The 13,581-nt window shown below is 39.8% G+C and overlaps 1 protein-coding gene across 3 annotated transcripts in view; it reads right to left on the bottom strand.

Moving 5' to 3' along the window:
• LOC106067868 (lactadherin-like) overlaps window positions 1-12,533 on the bottom strand; it is a 197,323-nt gene extending 184,790 nt beyond the window's left edge. The window contains exons 1-2 of one of the 3 annotated variants that reach the window (XM_056044451.1): window positions 12,389-12,517; window positions 11,993-12,272 (exon numbers count right to left, since the gene is read on the bottom strand). The gene's annotated coding sequence lies outside the window, so the exon portion shown is untranslated. Of the gene's footprint in view, window positions 1-11,992 lie in introns of all 3 variants that reach the window. The other 2 variants (XM_056044452.1, XM_056044453.1) reach the window with 2 other exon arrangements.
• Window positions 12,534-13,581: the final 1,048 nt, after the last annotated feature.

The raw sequence follows: 13,581 nt of genomic DNA, 5'->3' as shown, positions 1-13,581 counted from the left end.
AGAAGGCGAGGCGACAAAACACACGAGGCAATCCCTGCATTGTCAGTGCATGTGTGGTATATGTGTGTGTTGTGATGTGGTATAAGATGACCTCTGTCAGTTTGTGGACGTGGCCGATTGCAAGGAAGTGTGTCACTTGACCATGGCCGTGTGGGCTACTGCACTAGATGGCCCTTACATAAGTGTTGCAATAGAAGATGTACTTGAACAAACAAGATGAGGTAAACATCAGCAGAGAACTGACACCACTGAACTGACACTAGTGAACTGACAACACTGAACTGACACTAGTGAACTGACACCACTGAACTGACATAACTGAACTGACACTAGTGAACTGACACCAGTGAACTGACACCAGTGAACTGACACTAGTGAACTGACACCAGTGAACTGACACCACTGAACTGACACCAGTGAACTGACACCACTGAACTGACACTAGTGAACTGACACCACTGAACTGACACTAGTGAACTGACACCACTGAACTGACACTAGTGAACTGACATAACTGAACTGACACTAGTGAACTGACACCAGTGAACTGACACCAGTGAACTGACACTAGTGAACTGACACCAGTGAACTGACACCAGTGAACTGACACCAGTGAACTGACACCAGTGAACTGACACCACTGAACTGACACCACTGAACTGACACCAGTGAACTGACACCACTGAACTGACACCAGTGAACTGACACCACTGAACTGACACCACTGAACTGACACCAGTGAACTGACACCACTGAACTGACACCAGTGAACTGACACCAGTGAACTAACACCATCGAACTGAGACGACTGCGTGCTAGATATACAAAAGCATGTAGATCCATTGAACTCATAACAAGCTTTGGTACCTGGGCATTAGGAAACGTCGAGAAGAAATGTTAAGGCTTGCATCAACAAAAAGGTTGGTAAAAAAAAAAAGTGAGTACCAAAAACTTGAGGAGGAAGAAAGAAAAGAGAGAGGGGGGATGTGAAATTACAGAAAGAACTAGAAAAAAACAAACTGTCAGAGGTGTTTCCAAATCCAATGAAAGAGGAGAGCAGACGTAAATACAAGGCAACTCATACAAAGTGAAACTGTAAAACATACACCACATTTAACTTACCACACAGTCAAACTTACCACACAGTCAAACTTACCACTAAGTTACCACACAGTCAAACATACCACACAGTCAGAATTACCACACAGTTAAACATACCAATCAGTCAGAATTACCACACAGTCAAACATACCAATCAGTCAGAATAACCACACAGATAAATATACCAAAAAGTGAAAATTACCACACACTAAAGTTACCACACATACCGATCACACAGATTTACCATGCTTTCACGCTATTAGATTTACCACACATTTAGACTAACTACACACACTAAAAAACATATATACAAGGGGGGGGGGTACAGTTCATGCACTAGACTGTGACTAGAGGAAGGTAGAAAAGGCGAACCCAAGGAGGGACTCTGTACACCGTTGTGTCTAAGTCTATACATCCGACGCCTTTCCTTAATCTTAGCAGACAGAAAGAAATGTGACAATGGGAGATGTGGAAACTAAGTGTGTGAGGAAGAGAGAGAGAGATGAGAAAGAAAAGACAGAGAGGTTAAGAAACAGAGTCAAGGGAGGGTTGCAGGAGGGTGGGGGATTAAGACTGCTTCTAGTTCAGCCAGACAATGAAGATGAAAACACAGGCGTGACAAAGACGAGAGCTACGACTCAAAGCGAGACAATGGGAGACAGGAGTGGTAGAACCTTGTTGCTTCAAACCCTTGCTCCGCAGAGCAACGTGAGATGAAGATCTTCCACTATGTGAGCGACTTAGACGAAATCTCTAGCCCAAGGAAACACACACAGACTAAAGACAAATAGAGCCGTGGAGAAGAACACGACGTAGCAGTTGAAGCCGACCAGAAAAAAAAAAGAGGCGACTATCATTCTTCCAACCTATTCACTGCAGCACTGTAGTTTAGTGAAGAAAATCTTAAAATATAGAACAAAAACTTGGAACTATTAACAAATTCAGATCAATAACAGTTTGTCTACGCATTTATATTCATTTATTACCACATACAGAATTACTTTACGAGCCTTGCGTTTAACGAAGTCATACAGAACATCAGAAAAATTATATTTCCTACATAGATCACGCTCAATAGCAAGAATTACCAAATGTTTCAATCTATCTACGAGTATTGTATCTACGAGTATTGTTGACCTCAAAATATTCTTCATTAGTTTGAGGCGCGAAAAGCTTCTTTCACCAGATTCCAAAATTACGGGATAATGGATATTTTTTTTATTGCGCGTAGGATTGTCGTTTTCCATATTGAATGACACCCCAAAATGACAATTTTTGTCTATATATTTCAGGAGATTTGTATGAGCTTTCAAAAGATTTTAATAATTTTTCGTATATTTTGCAATTTCAGATTTCCAGGAGCTCTTAGTAAATCAGGCGGCCGCATGAAATCTGTTATAAGTTATAAAATAATTTAAATTAATAATTTACACCTAGAATTTGCGCGGGCCCTATGAAAGTGCGGAGCCCACTGCGGTCGCATAGGTTGCATTGGCCTATGGCCGGCCCTGCAAAATGGCGGCATATATTACGCCATGGGTTGACTATCTATATATATAATTCTCTTCATGGCTCAAAAGTTTGGACACCACGTAATGGAAAGATCACTCTTTTATTTTTGCAAGTCGGACGGACTAGAGTTACCCTACGAAAAAAAAGAGACTGGGGGAGAACAAGTAGGATTCACCCGTCACAAAATAACAGGGCCGGACGTAACGGTTGTGACCAAGAAGTCATGGAAAGATCACTATTTTTATTCCTACCCCACGTAGAAGGGGGGGGGGAAAACAAGTAATCTACTCTGTATTCACCCGTCACTAAATAGCAGGGTCGACTAGTAATAATATATACGTACAGACATAGTAGCACATAAGACTTGGTATGTACAGACATAGTAGCACATAAGACTTGGTATGTACAGACATAGTAGCACATAAGACTTGGTATGTACAGACATAGTAGCACATAAGAATTGTTATGTACAGACATAGTAGCACATAAGAATTGGTATGTACAGACATAGTAGCACATAAGACTTGGTACGTACAGACATAGTAGCACATAAGACTTGTTATGTACAGACATAGTAGCACATAAGAATTGTTATGTACAGACATAGTAGCACATAAGAATTGGTATGTACAGACATAGTAGCACATAAGACTTGGTATGTACAGACATAGTAGCACATAAGACTTGGTATGTACAGACATAGTAGCACATAAGACTTGGTACGTACAGACATAGTAGCACATAAGACTTGGTACGTACAGACATAGTAGCACATAAGACTTGTTATGTACAGACATAGTAGCACATAAGAATTGTTATGTACAGACATAGTAGCACATAAGAATTGGTATGTACAGACATAGTAGCACATAAGACTTGGTATGTACAGACATAGTAGCACATAAGACTTGGTACGTACAGACATAGTAGCACATAAGACTTGGTATGTACAGACATAGTAGCACATAAGACTTGGTATGTACAGACATAGTAGCACATAAGACTTGGTATGTACAGACATAGTAGCACATAAGACTTGGTATGTAGAGAATACAAAGGGGCACCATAGTGGGGGCGGGAGAGGGCTCAGAACAGTGTTATTTCTAAAAAAAAAGCAAAAAACAATCATATTCAATAAGTCCAAGACCCCCCCCCCCCCCCATTCCCGCTTGATCCTTCACAGGTTCTCACAGCTTACTGTTCAATCAATTTCATTGCAAGACCGTCAAGCCTCTCCTCAAACGCTACGGTCCAGGACATATGCGGCCATACTGTCGGGGGAAGCAATTAGACCAGCGGTCGACGTTGACCTTCAGTGACCTCCGCCTCGTGGCCCGAGACAAAATAGATAACCACTAAGTTTTCAGACTGGACTGACATCGAGACAGTCGCTCGCGCAGAAGAAAGAAAGAGAGAAGTCTGCACACCTGTCTCTCACTCTATATTCTTAATTAGACCAAAGGGGAGACAATGGTATCGTGAGCTGTTTAATTGGCTTACTTCCCTTGTAGTCTTCAAAGTGTGATGTCTGCTTGTCTCCTCCTCTCTAAGTACGTTTTGGTCACAGTTATAGACCATGAATTCTAAATATTGATTACAGGATTATAGTAATAAGTCTAATTTTGTTAATGTCATACTAATTGTAATGTGTGATCAGGGCCGGTTTTATGGGAGGGCGGCTACAGCCACATGCATCCACATACTTAAATCCGGCCTTGTATGTCATCGTTGCAAGAGCTATTCTATATGATTTCTGTTTCTAGAGCTATTGATATTTTCGTTGAAGGTACAGTTCTACTAGAAATATTTCAAGATGTCCTGCGATTACACGAATGACACATTCAGAATTACAAGGTCTGCATGTTTCTTAAAACCCAGAAAAAGTCTAGTTCCTGTGTAGTAGATCTAGTTCGCCTTCTCCACTAAAAGATCTAGTTCGCCTTCTCCACTAAAAGATCTAGTTCGCCTTCTTCACTAAAAGATCTAGTTCGCCTTCTTCACTAAAAGATCTAGTTCGCCTTCTTCACTAAAAGATCTAGTTCGCCTTCTTCACTAAAAGATCTAGTTCGCCTTCTTCACTAAAAGATCTAGTTCGCCTTCTTCACTAAAAGATCTAGTTCGCCTTCTTCACTAAAAGATCTAGTTCGCCTTCTCCACTAAAAGATGTAGTTTGCCTTCTCCACTAAAAGATCTAGTTTGTCTGTTCTACTAAAAGATCTAGTTTGTCTGCTCTACTAAAAGATCTAGTTTGTCTGCTCCACTAAAAGATCTAGTTTGTCTGCTCCACTAAAAGATCTAGTTTGTCTGCTCCACTAAAAAATCTAGTTAGTCTGCTCTACTAAAGGATCTAGTTTGTCTGCTCTACTAAAGGATCTAGTTTGTCTGCTCCACTAAAAGATTTAGTTTGTCTGCTCCACTAAAAGATCTAGTTTGTCTGCTCTACTAAAAGATCTAGTTTGTCTGCTCCACTAAAAGATTTAGCTTGTCTGTTCCCCTAAAAAATCTAATTTGTCTGATCCACTAAAAGATTTAGTTTGACTGCTCCACCAAAAGATTTAGTTTGTCTGCTCCACTAAAAGGGACACGACCTTATTCACTAGCTCAATTGCTGTTCCGTCAGAGAAAAAAAAAAAAATAACAGTCAAGGGCAGGGTCGTCCGGAGGGATGTACTAATAAAGAAGCGGGCTCAGCGAGGCGTGCCAATGTTGTGACATGGGACAAGTTGATTACAAAGTATCAGAAACATGCTGATAGATCAGTCGCAGTGTTGTGGGATTAGTGTAGATTACTGCATATTGGAAGAGTCTTTTTACTGCATATTGGAAGAGTCTTTTCTTTTTTCAACATTTGCCTGTTTTGAGGAATTCGTTTTAGTTTGAAGTTGTTCGTAGCTGCGAATTGATTCGGAACATGTTTATTATTATCAGCACACCAAACTTCAATTCAGACAGTTGCAGGTCACGTGCTGATGAAGGAATCAATCCAAATTCTGATCTCTAGTTGTCTATTCTTAGAGACACACAGTTTTAGACAAGAGCTCTTTCAAGAATGATCGGACTTGATGTGTATATGTTTCTTGTGTTTGATATAGTGGTGCTGACGGGAACTGTGGAAGTTTATGGTAATGTAGAGTGATTGTTGAGAATCTTCTTTATTCCTACACCCAGAAATGTTCGTAGAATCGCAGCAAACAAACCCAAAAGTGAAAGAAATTCTATATGTTTACGTAAAATAATTACAACTATTTTTGTTCAAGTGCGAAATTCTAACAGAAAAATAAGGTACTACCCTATGTGACATAAGGATACGATCTGAATAAAACCTAATGATAAGATATGATACGACCCGATGTTGCGATCTGATACGACCTGATGATAAGATCTGATACGACCTGATGGAAATTTAATTCCCCCCCCCCCCAAAAAAAAAAAGAGACAAAAAAAAATATAGTACACTTAACACACACACACATTAACTAGAACTAGTGCAAAGATAACTGTAACAGCACAGTCCACTTAGTAACATTACCTAGTCCAGGCTCTCCAGTTAGCACACCACCTCACTCTCCCTTTCCTAGAACTGACCAATTAGTTCTTAGAGAGTGAGTGTTATCGGACAAACTGCAGACCCCCCCCCCTAAAAAAAACTCCTCCCCCCCCCCCTCGCCACCTTTCCTCTCCAGATAGAGAAAAAAACAACTCACAACGAAGAACCAGGCGTCGTGTAGGTAGAATGCTACCTAAGCCAAATACCTAGACACTAGTAAGGTTACCTATGAACAAATGATACTGCTGACAGTCCGCCGTGACTGTAATAATTGCATACCTGATAAAACACGGTCCTAGTCATTAGGTGTCATTTGAAACAATCATTGCCCATTGTTTACTTTTACATAACATCAGAACTCTAAAGTCTCATGACATCTTCTTTCTTATAGTACTGTCTAAGCGGTTCTCAAACTTGTGTGGAGAAAAACGAATGGGTCCCCAAGTTCTCAGGTAAAGCTTGGCATCGCTTTGGATTATCGTGGGTCGCGCGATGTTCATTGATGGCGTTCAAATAGAAAGTGATCTCATAATTTTTTATCAGTTGAAAAGTCAACGTTTATTCAGGAGTCCTTTCACCCATTAAGTAACTGGAAGTTAATACAAAGTCAAATACACTTGTATATATGCCTCAGTATAACACTGATTGTGGAGTCACGAAAACAGTCTCGAAGATAGTCGGGGGGAGAGAGATTCACGAAGATGAGAGTCATAGAAATAGTTAGAGTGATTAGATAGTGTCATAGAAATAGTTAGAGTGATTAGATAGTGTCATAGAAATAGTTAGAGTGATTAGATAGTGTCATAGAAATAGTTAGAGTGATTAGATAGTGTCATAGAAATAGTTAGAGTGATTAGATAGTGTCATAGAAATAGTTAGAGTGATTAGATAGTGTCATAGAAATAGTTAGAGTGATTAGATAGTGTCATAGAAATAGTTAGAGTGATAAGATAGTGTCATAGAAATAGTTAGAGTGATTAGATAGTGTCATAGAAATAGTTAGAGTGATTAGATAGTGTCATAGAAATAGTTAGAGTGATTAGATAGTGTCATAGAAATAGTTAGAGTGATTAGATAGTGTCATAGAAATAGAGACACGGAGGTAGAAACACACTGAGATAGAGACACACTGAGATAGAGACACATGTGGACAGTGACACATGGCGATAGAGACACAGGAAGGTCCTGGGTTCGAATCTCGGTGAAGACTGGGATTTTGAATGTCGCTATTTTTAGGGCGCCTCTGAGTCCATTCAACTGTAATGGGTACCTGGCTTTAGTGTGGGAAAGTAAAGGTCGTTGTGCTGGCCACATGACATCCTGCTCGTTAACCGTCGGCCAAAGAAGTAGATTATCTTAACATCATCTGCCCTATAGATCGCTAGGTTTAAAAGGGGAACTTGACTTTTTCTTTTAAAGACGAAACTGAAAATCCCATTGTTTAAACACTGGTCATTCCAGATTCTTCAAAAGTCGTCAATGGTCATTCAACGTCTCATCCCTTTATATGTTGGGATGATTAGATGAATTTTAATAAACGTCAACCATGCCACTATCCATTCTACTAGTACTCGCACTAAGTATATATAAGTAGTTAAAGACATTCCTACACGATACAGGGACATCCTAATGGCTCTAAAACCAGTGGGGCCCTAATGTTAGTGTTTGAACAAGTTGTTGTCAGTGACCGAGGGGGAGAGCTAACTTAATGCATGTCATTCTTATTGTCTTTTAGAAATAATCTCAATGAAAGTGTCATGTGTTTGGACAGTACAACGAACGAGTCGGGTCTTACACCAATAATACGAGAACCACTGTCCCGGGGTAATTAATGAATTAACTTAAGAAATGTGACTACTTGGCCTGGCTGGTATGTAATTAGTGTATGTGTGTGTGTTGGTTTATCCCGACCGCCCCCCCCTCCCCTTAATCCACTGATGAATTGCGTCCTGTTATGGCGGTTCATTATGTCTTCAAGACACGACTCCGCTGCAGCCTTAGCCGTAAAGATGCAGGATCCTAGGTCCAGGCTTTGTAGCATTACCTGCCTGCTTAAGAGAATCGCCGCCGCCCCCCACCCCTCCTTTTTTTTCTTCCTCCGACGTAATTAAGGGCTGGTGGTTTTTGATGTGCCGAGAGAGAGAGAGAGAGAGAGAGAGTATCAGAGGGGATAGGGCGTACAGATATAATCCAGACTGCAACGAGCAGGAATGGGGGGAGAGGGGTGCTCACAAAACGTGTCCAAGATGTAGACAAGCAGTCGAACTGTTTACTTATACTGGCATGACCCAAGCGATCAAGCCCTCCCCCCTCCCGTCCTGTGTAAACCTCTGCTTCCAAAGCGAACGGTCACTTAGATTTGTTGTTATTGGTGGTCCTTTTTATTTGTGTCCTTAGACGAACATTGTAAGTTTCATACAAAAGACTGTAAGTACTATTGTTAACCTTTGACCAAATCAGTTGTAAGCATTCGCAGCTTATTGTTGTTGGCGTTTTGTTTTGTTTTTTTTTCCATCTTATCCAAAAGTTGAACTCCAACTTGAACTGGAGCTGTTGCTGTCAGGACGACTCTCACTCCTGCCTTGTTAGCTAGTGTTATATTTCTACTGCCAGGCCTAACTAAAGATGTAAAATACGTACGTCAAATTAGAAAAAAAAAGAGGAGGGGGGGGAAGGTAGTGGTAGTTTCTAAGAAAGGTTTAGACATTGTTTTAAACTTTCTTTTGTCTCTAGGAGTCTAGAACTAAGCTGGACATGATAACCAGCAAGGTAAGAGAACTTATAAAAGAATGTAAAAAAAAAAAGTTGGCGAAAACAGGCCTACCATAAAATGTGGAACTGAGGTCATCGCACCGTCGGGGACGGAAAGGAGCCCCCAACAGACTTGTGATTCACACACTGTTTCTAAAAGGGCCCCCAACAGACTTGTGATTCACACACTGTTTCTAAAAGGGCCATTTCCAGGGCGGACATCTATGCATCATATTTCTGTTTCATTTCAAATGGTACAGAGAAGGAAAACTAGATGGTTTATTCCGGGTGTTTTAGTGGACGCCCCTGAGTCGACTCGAGTCTAATGGGTAATTGACATTAGTTCGGGAAGTAAAGGCGGTCAGTCGTTGTGCTGGCCACGTAACACCCTCGTTAACCGTGGGCCACAGAAACAGATGACCTTTACATCTTCCCCCTATAAATCTCATGAATTCTCTGACATGAACTGAAGCTCAGGGTACATTCCCAACCAACCGGCAACCGCTTGTAAACCAAACCGCTATTCAGACTAGATGAGTAAACTAATAGTTTAGAATGTCTCCACCAACATCGAGATCTATTTCCTTTAAAAAAAAATTAATTTTGTTTTTTACCGCCGACCCCAAAAGTTTGTGACAGTGTTGCGTATTGGGTTACAGACAAAGTATTTGGAGACATTCCAACACTCTTCAGGCTTAGATCCTAGGACACCCTAGCGGCCCGTGACGTGATGGCGTTTACTGGATCCTACGGAACACACGAAGAGGAGACGAGGCACTGAAATTGATGGAGTGACTTGGAGTGAATGAGATAGAGTGTATGTTCTCCCTAGATAGAAATTACTTTGGTTCCTCTTGAGGTGTGGAGGACGAAAGGTTGAAGACTAGTTCAGGTAAAAGTATGAGGGAAAGAGTCTTTAAAGTTTCTCTTCCGATGGGTAGTGTGAATTCTTTCTTGTAGGCAGCTTCCAAATAAAAGGTCGCATTCTGGATTATACTAACATACACATTATTTAGAAACTTACATAAGATATTGATTTTTATGTTTGAATTTAATGTTTGAAATGTGAAGGTCAATCCTTTTGTTTTTAATGCACAAGGTGATTCAAAAGGTAATAACTCGGCTGACGAGCCCTAAATCGCAGGTTCAAGTCTTGTAGATGCTTTTTGTTTTTAAATTTAATCTAGAAGCGGGCGGTATTGATTATATCGCAAGAGTGAATCTAGCTCGGACAGAGGTGCGAAAATTAAGCGGTTGTTTCTTTTTGCTAGGCATCAAATAAATTTGTTAAGAGTTAGCCTTGAAAACAAAGTGAATCTATCCTAAATACTTCATCAAGTTGTAGGATACTTTTTACAAATATATTTTTCATGGTGCTAGAACAGACTGTAAACGAACTTAGGTCACTATGTCTATGTTGCGTTGTGCTATCTCTATGTTGCACTGAACATTTCTATGTGCCTATCTTTATGGAAGTAAGTTAGATCTCTACCAGACTGAGCTAATGACCAGCTCGATACAATGTGTGGCAGTACAAATAGATCTGTAAAACGATTCAACTAGACTTATTTAGCCGCTATCTGCTTTCATTTAGAATAATCGGGTAACTATGAACCTATAGGACACTCTAATTGAAAGTCAACTCATAGATTAAAATACGTTTCAACTCAACTCAAAATATGAAGTATTAAAGAAGGACTCATTTAGTTTTAGAAAAGATTATTTGGCGGAACTCTTGGTAGAAAATATTTTGAAAACCTCTGACACCAAATGGAATGAAGCACCAAATATTTTGAACACTCGAAACTATTGGTTGGGGGAGGGGTGAGAAGGGGTGTTTACATTTCCTTTGCCTAACACAACTAGGTCACGTGGTCAACTACTTCCGGTCTCCACGTGCTTTACGGATTTATTTCCGTTTTTTTTTTTTTTTTTGTAGGGCGGGCGGAATGAGGGGGTTGTGGGTTAGCTTACACAACTCTATAGATTTTGAAGGTAGTTAGTTTTTCGGGTTACATGTCCATAAGAAGTGTGTAGATCCATGAGTAGTGTGTAGATACAAGTCCATGAGTAGTGTGTAGATACAGGTCCATGAGTAGCAAGGTACAGGAACAAGGAACACAGTGAAGTAAGAGATTCAAAGAGGAAGAACGAAAATAAAAAAAAACTTTTAAGAAAAAAAACTATTTTTTGTTACCAGGAATGAGAAGCTATTAGAGCTATAAATACTTGAATCAGAGTTTGATCAAAATGAAAGCTACACACCGATACATATTTTTTACACGGAAGATACAATATTAAGTAGAGTTGGTGAAGATAGAATGTTGTATTAATTTCAACACAATCTTAAAATTAATCTATGTATACTAACCATTCATCTCTCATTAAGTGAATTGCATTAGACTTCTCCCAAACAAAGACACTATTTATATTGTAAACATTAAGTTATTTGGTTTTGGTTTCCAAAAGTCACTTTTGTTAGAGGCTAAGCACAATAGGACACTACACAGGCCCAGAACATCAGAAACTGGCATAAGTTCAACTAAATGTTTCTCTGTGACCCGTTTTTAGCACATAATTGTTTAGAAAAGTTTAGAAAAGTTTCATTTTAAGATTAAACTGAAGAAGTTAGATGAGAATGTTTGAACCTAGACCAAGAAGATCTCCACGATGTTCACTAGCCGCCTGTCAAAACTAGACAACACAATGCTTTAGCAGCTGGCACCTCCAACAGGAGCTACCGAAATACAAAGATCTATATGTACATACAAGCATACCCGAAGAATACATAGAAACAAACATGATTCTCACATCACGTGACGGTTACAACGTTATCCATAGGCGCTGGACTCTGGACGGACCTCCATTAGCCGAATAAGAAATCTTGCAATTCCCAACGAAACCCATAATCTTCGGCTTAACTGAGCCAAACGCTGTTCTATCGATGGGTTCTATGCAACATAAGAAGTTGGGACAGGGGGGGGGGGGGGCCTCTTGGTTTATATTTGAATACATAAATTACATGACCCCCTTTTCTCACCAGTAGGTCCACAACCTGACAACCAATGTAAGGGTACTTACCAGAATGTTAATTGGTCCAAGAGAAGTATGTGTCCGAACAGACTAGATCTAATCTAGTTACTCCAAATATCCAATTGAATGAAAACAGTTTTAATCCAAATAATAATAATAATAATAACCACAGTCGTCTGCTAAAGCCCGCCTCTTTTCAATAGATAAGTATTTCAAAACTCCGTCTCCACAAGAGTTTATTTGTAACAAATCTCATGAATTTTAAAACCTCATTAAAATTGCATCCAGTTTTTCTCAACACAAATTTCTAATAATAAAGATAATCCGTCTGAAAAAGAAAATGTATAAATAAATCTAGATTTGAAAACTAGATCTAAATCTAAACACAGTGTATGTCCGATGTGTTAATTTAGAATGACTAAGAACTTCAGAATAATGTCTTACTAAGGAAACAAACGATCAAGGAGACGAGATTTCCCCTAGAACTAAACACAGATTGATTGGATGAAACTTAATGCCAACGTTTGGACGTTTGGCTTTGTAACCAAACAGAATGTGCTGTCACATAGCCCCCTTTTTCACCTAGGCTCTACCGCGTGCAAGTTCGCGAGACGCGCATGCCCGGCCACGCTACGTCTGCAGGGACTGCCGTCTGCTAACACCGAAACTTACGGCGCATTCCTGCCAAGTTTTTTGTTGTTTTTTTTTAAATTGAATACAGCAACCAATGATCGTAAATAAAATCTGTTATGCATTACCTACGTGTCGCGGACAAGAGTTTGTGTCAAATTTGTAAAGAAATAGTTGGCATTCTGATCTGACGTTGTGTTTTTATGTACGTTGTCATTCGGGTTGCGTCCAAAGATGGGGGCTTATTTTACGACATTTCAATGACGTAACAAACCTACAAAGAGTCCAGGTGATACAATAGACTTAGATAAGTGATACAGCTGACTTACAGATAAGTGGCCGTGATAGACAGAGATAGAGCAGACAAGGGAGTTGTCCGTAGCGCCTCATTTAAGTCACACATCTTACAATGTTCATGGACACACACACACACACACAAATATAAGACATACTAGTCTTATCTTTGTTACACTCGTTCTTATTAGTCACATCTTGTCCAAACACACACTGGGACTTAGCCTCTAGACGTAGATCTATTCTTTGAAACTTTTCTGTGACCGCTAACCAATCAAGTAAAATAAAGAAGAAGTGTCAAGTGAAAGTGGGGGTGGGGGGGGGGTGGAATTTCCTGACTGATTTTTTGCTTTGATTTTGTTTATTTTAGGTGAGATTTTAATACTAAACCATCACTTGCCCCAGGACAGCCAAGTGGGGGGGGGGGTTGTGTTTTAAATGCTTTCCATGGGATTGGGCGATTAAACCCCATCTTATATAAAACAAAAAAAAACGCAAACGAAAATCCCCAAATTCCAAGAGCATAGCCAGGGGAATTTTGATTTAAAAAACCCCCTCTGAAATTTTTTTTGACGATAAAACCCCCTCTGAAATTGTTTTGACGATAAAACCCCCTCTGAAATTTTTTTTGACGATAAAACCCCCTCTGAAATTTTTTTGACGATAAAACCCCCTCTGAAATTTTTTTTGATGATAAAACCCCCTCTGAAATT

Source organism: Biomphalaria glabrata, chromosome 10 (genome assembly GCF_947242115.1).
Source record: "Biomphalaria glabrata chromosome 10, xgBioGlab47.1, whole genome shotgun sequence".
NCBI lineage: Eukaryota > Metazoa > Mollusca > Gastropoda > Planorbidae > Biomphalaria > Biomphalaria glabrata.
The sequence above is the reverse complement of the archived record's forward strand: the minus strand, read 5'-3'. Positions and strand labels throughout refer to the sequence as shown.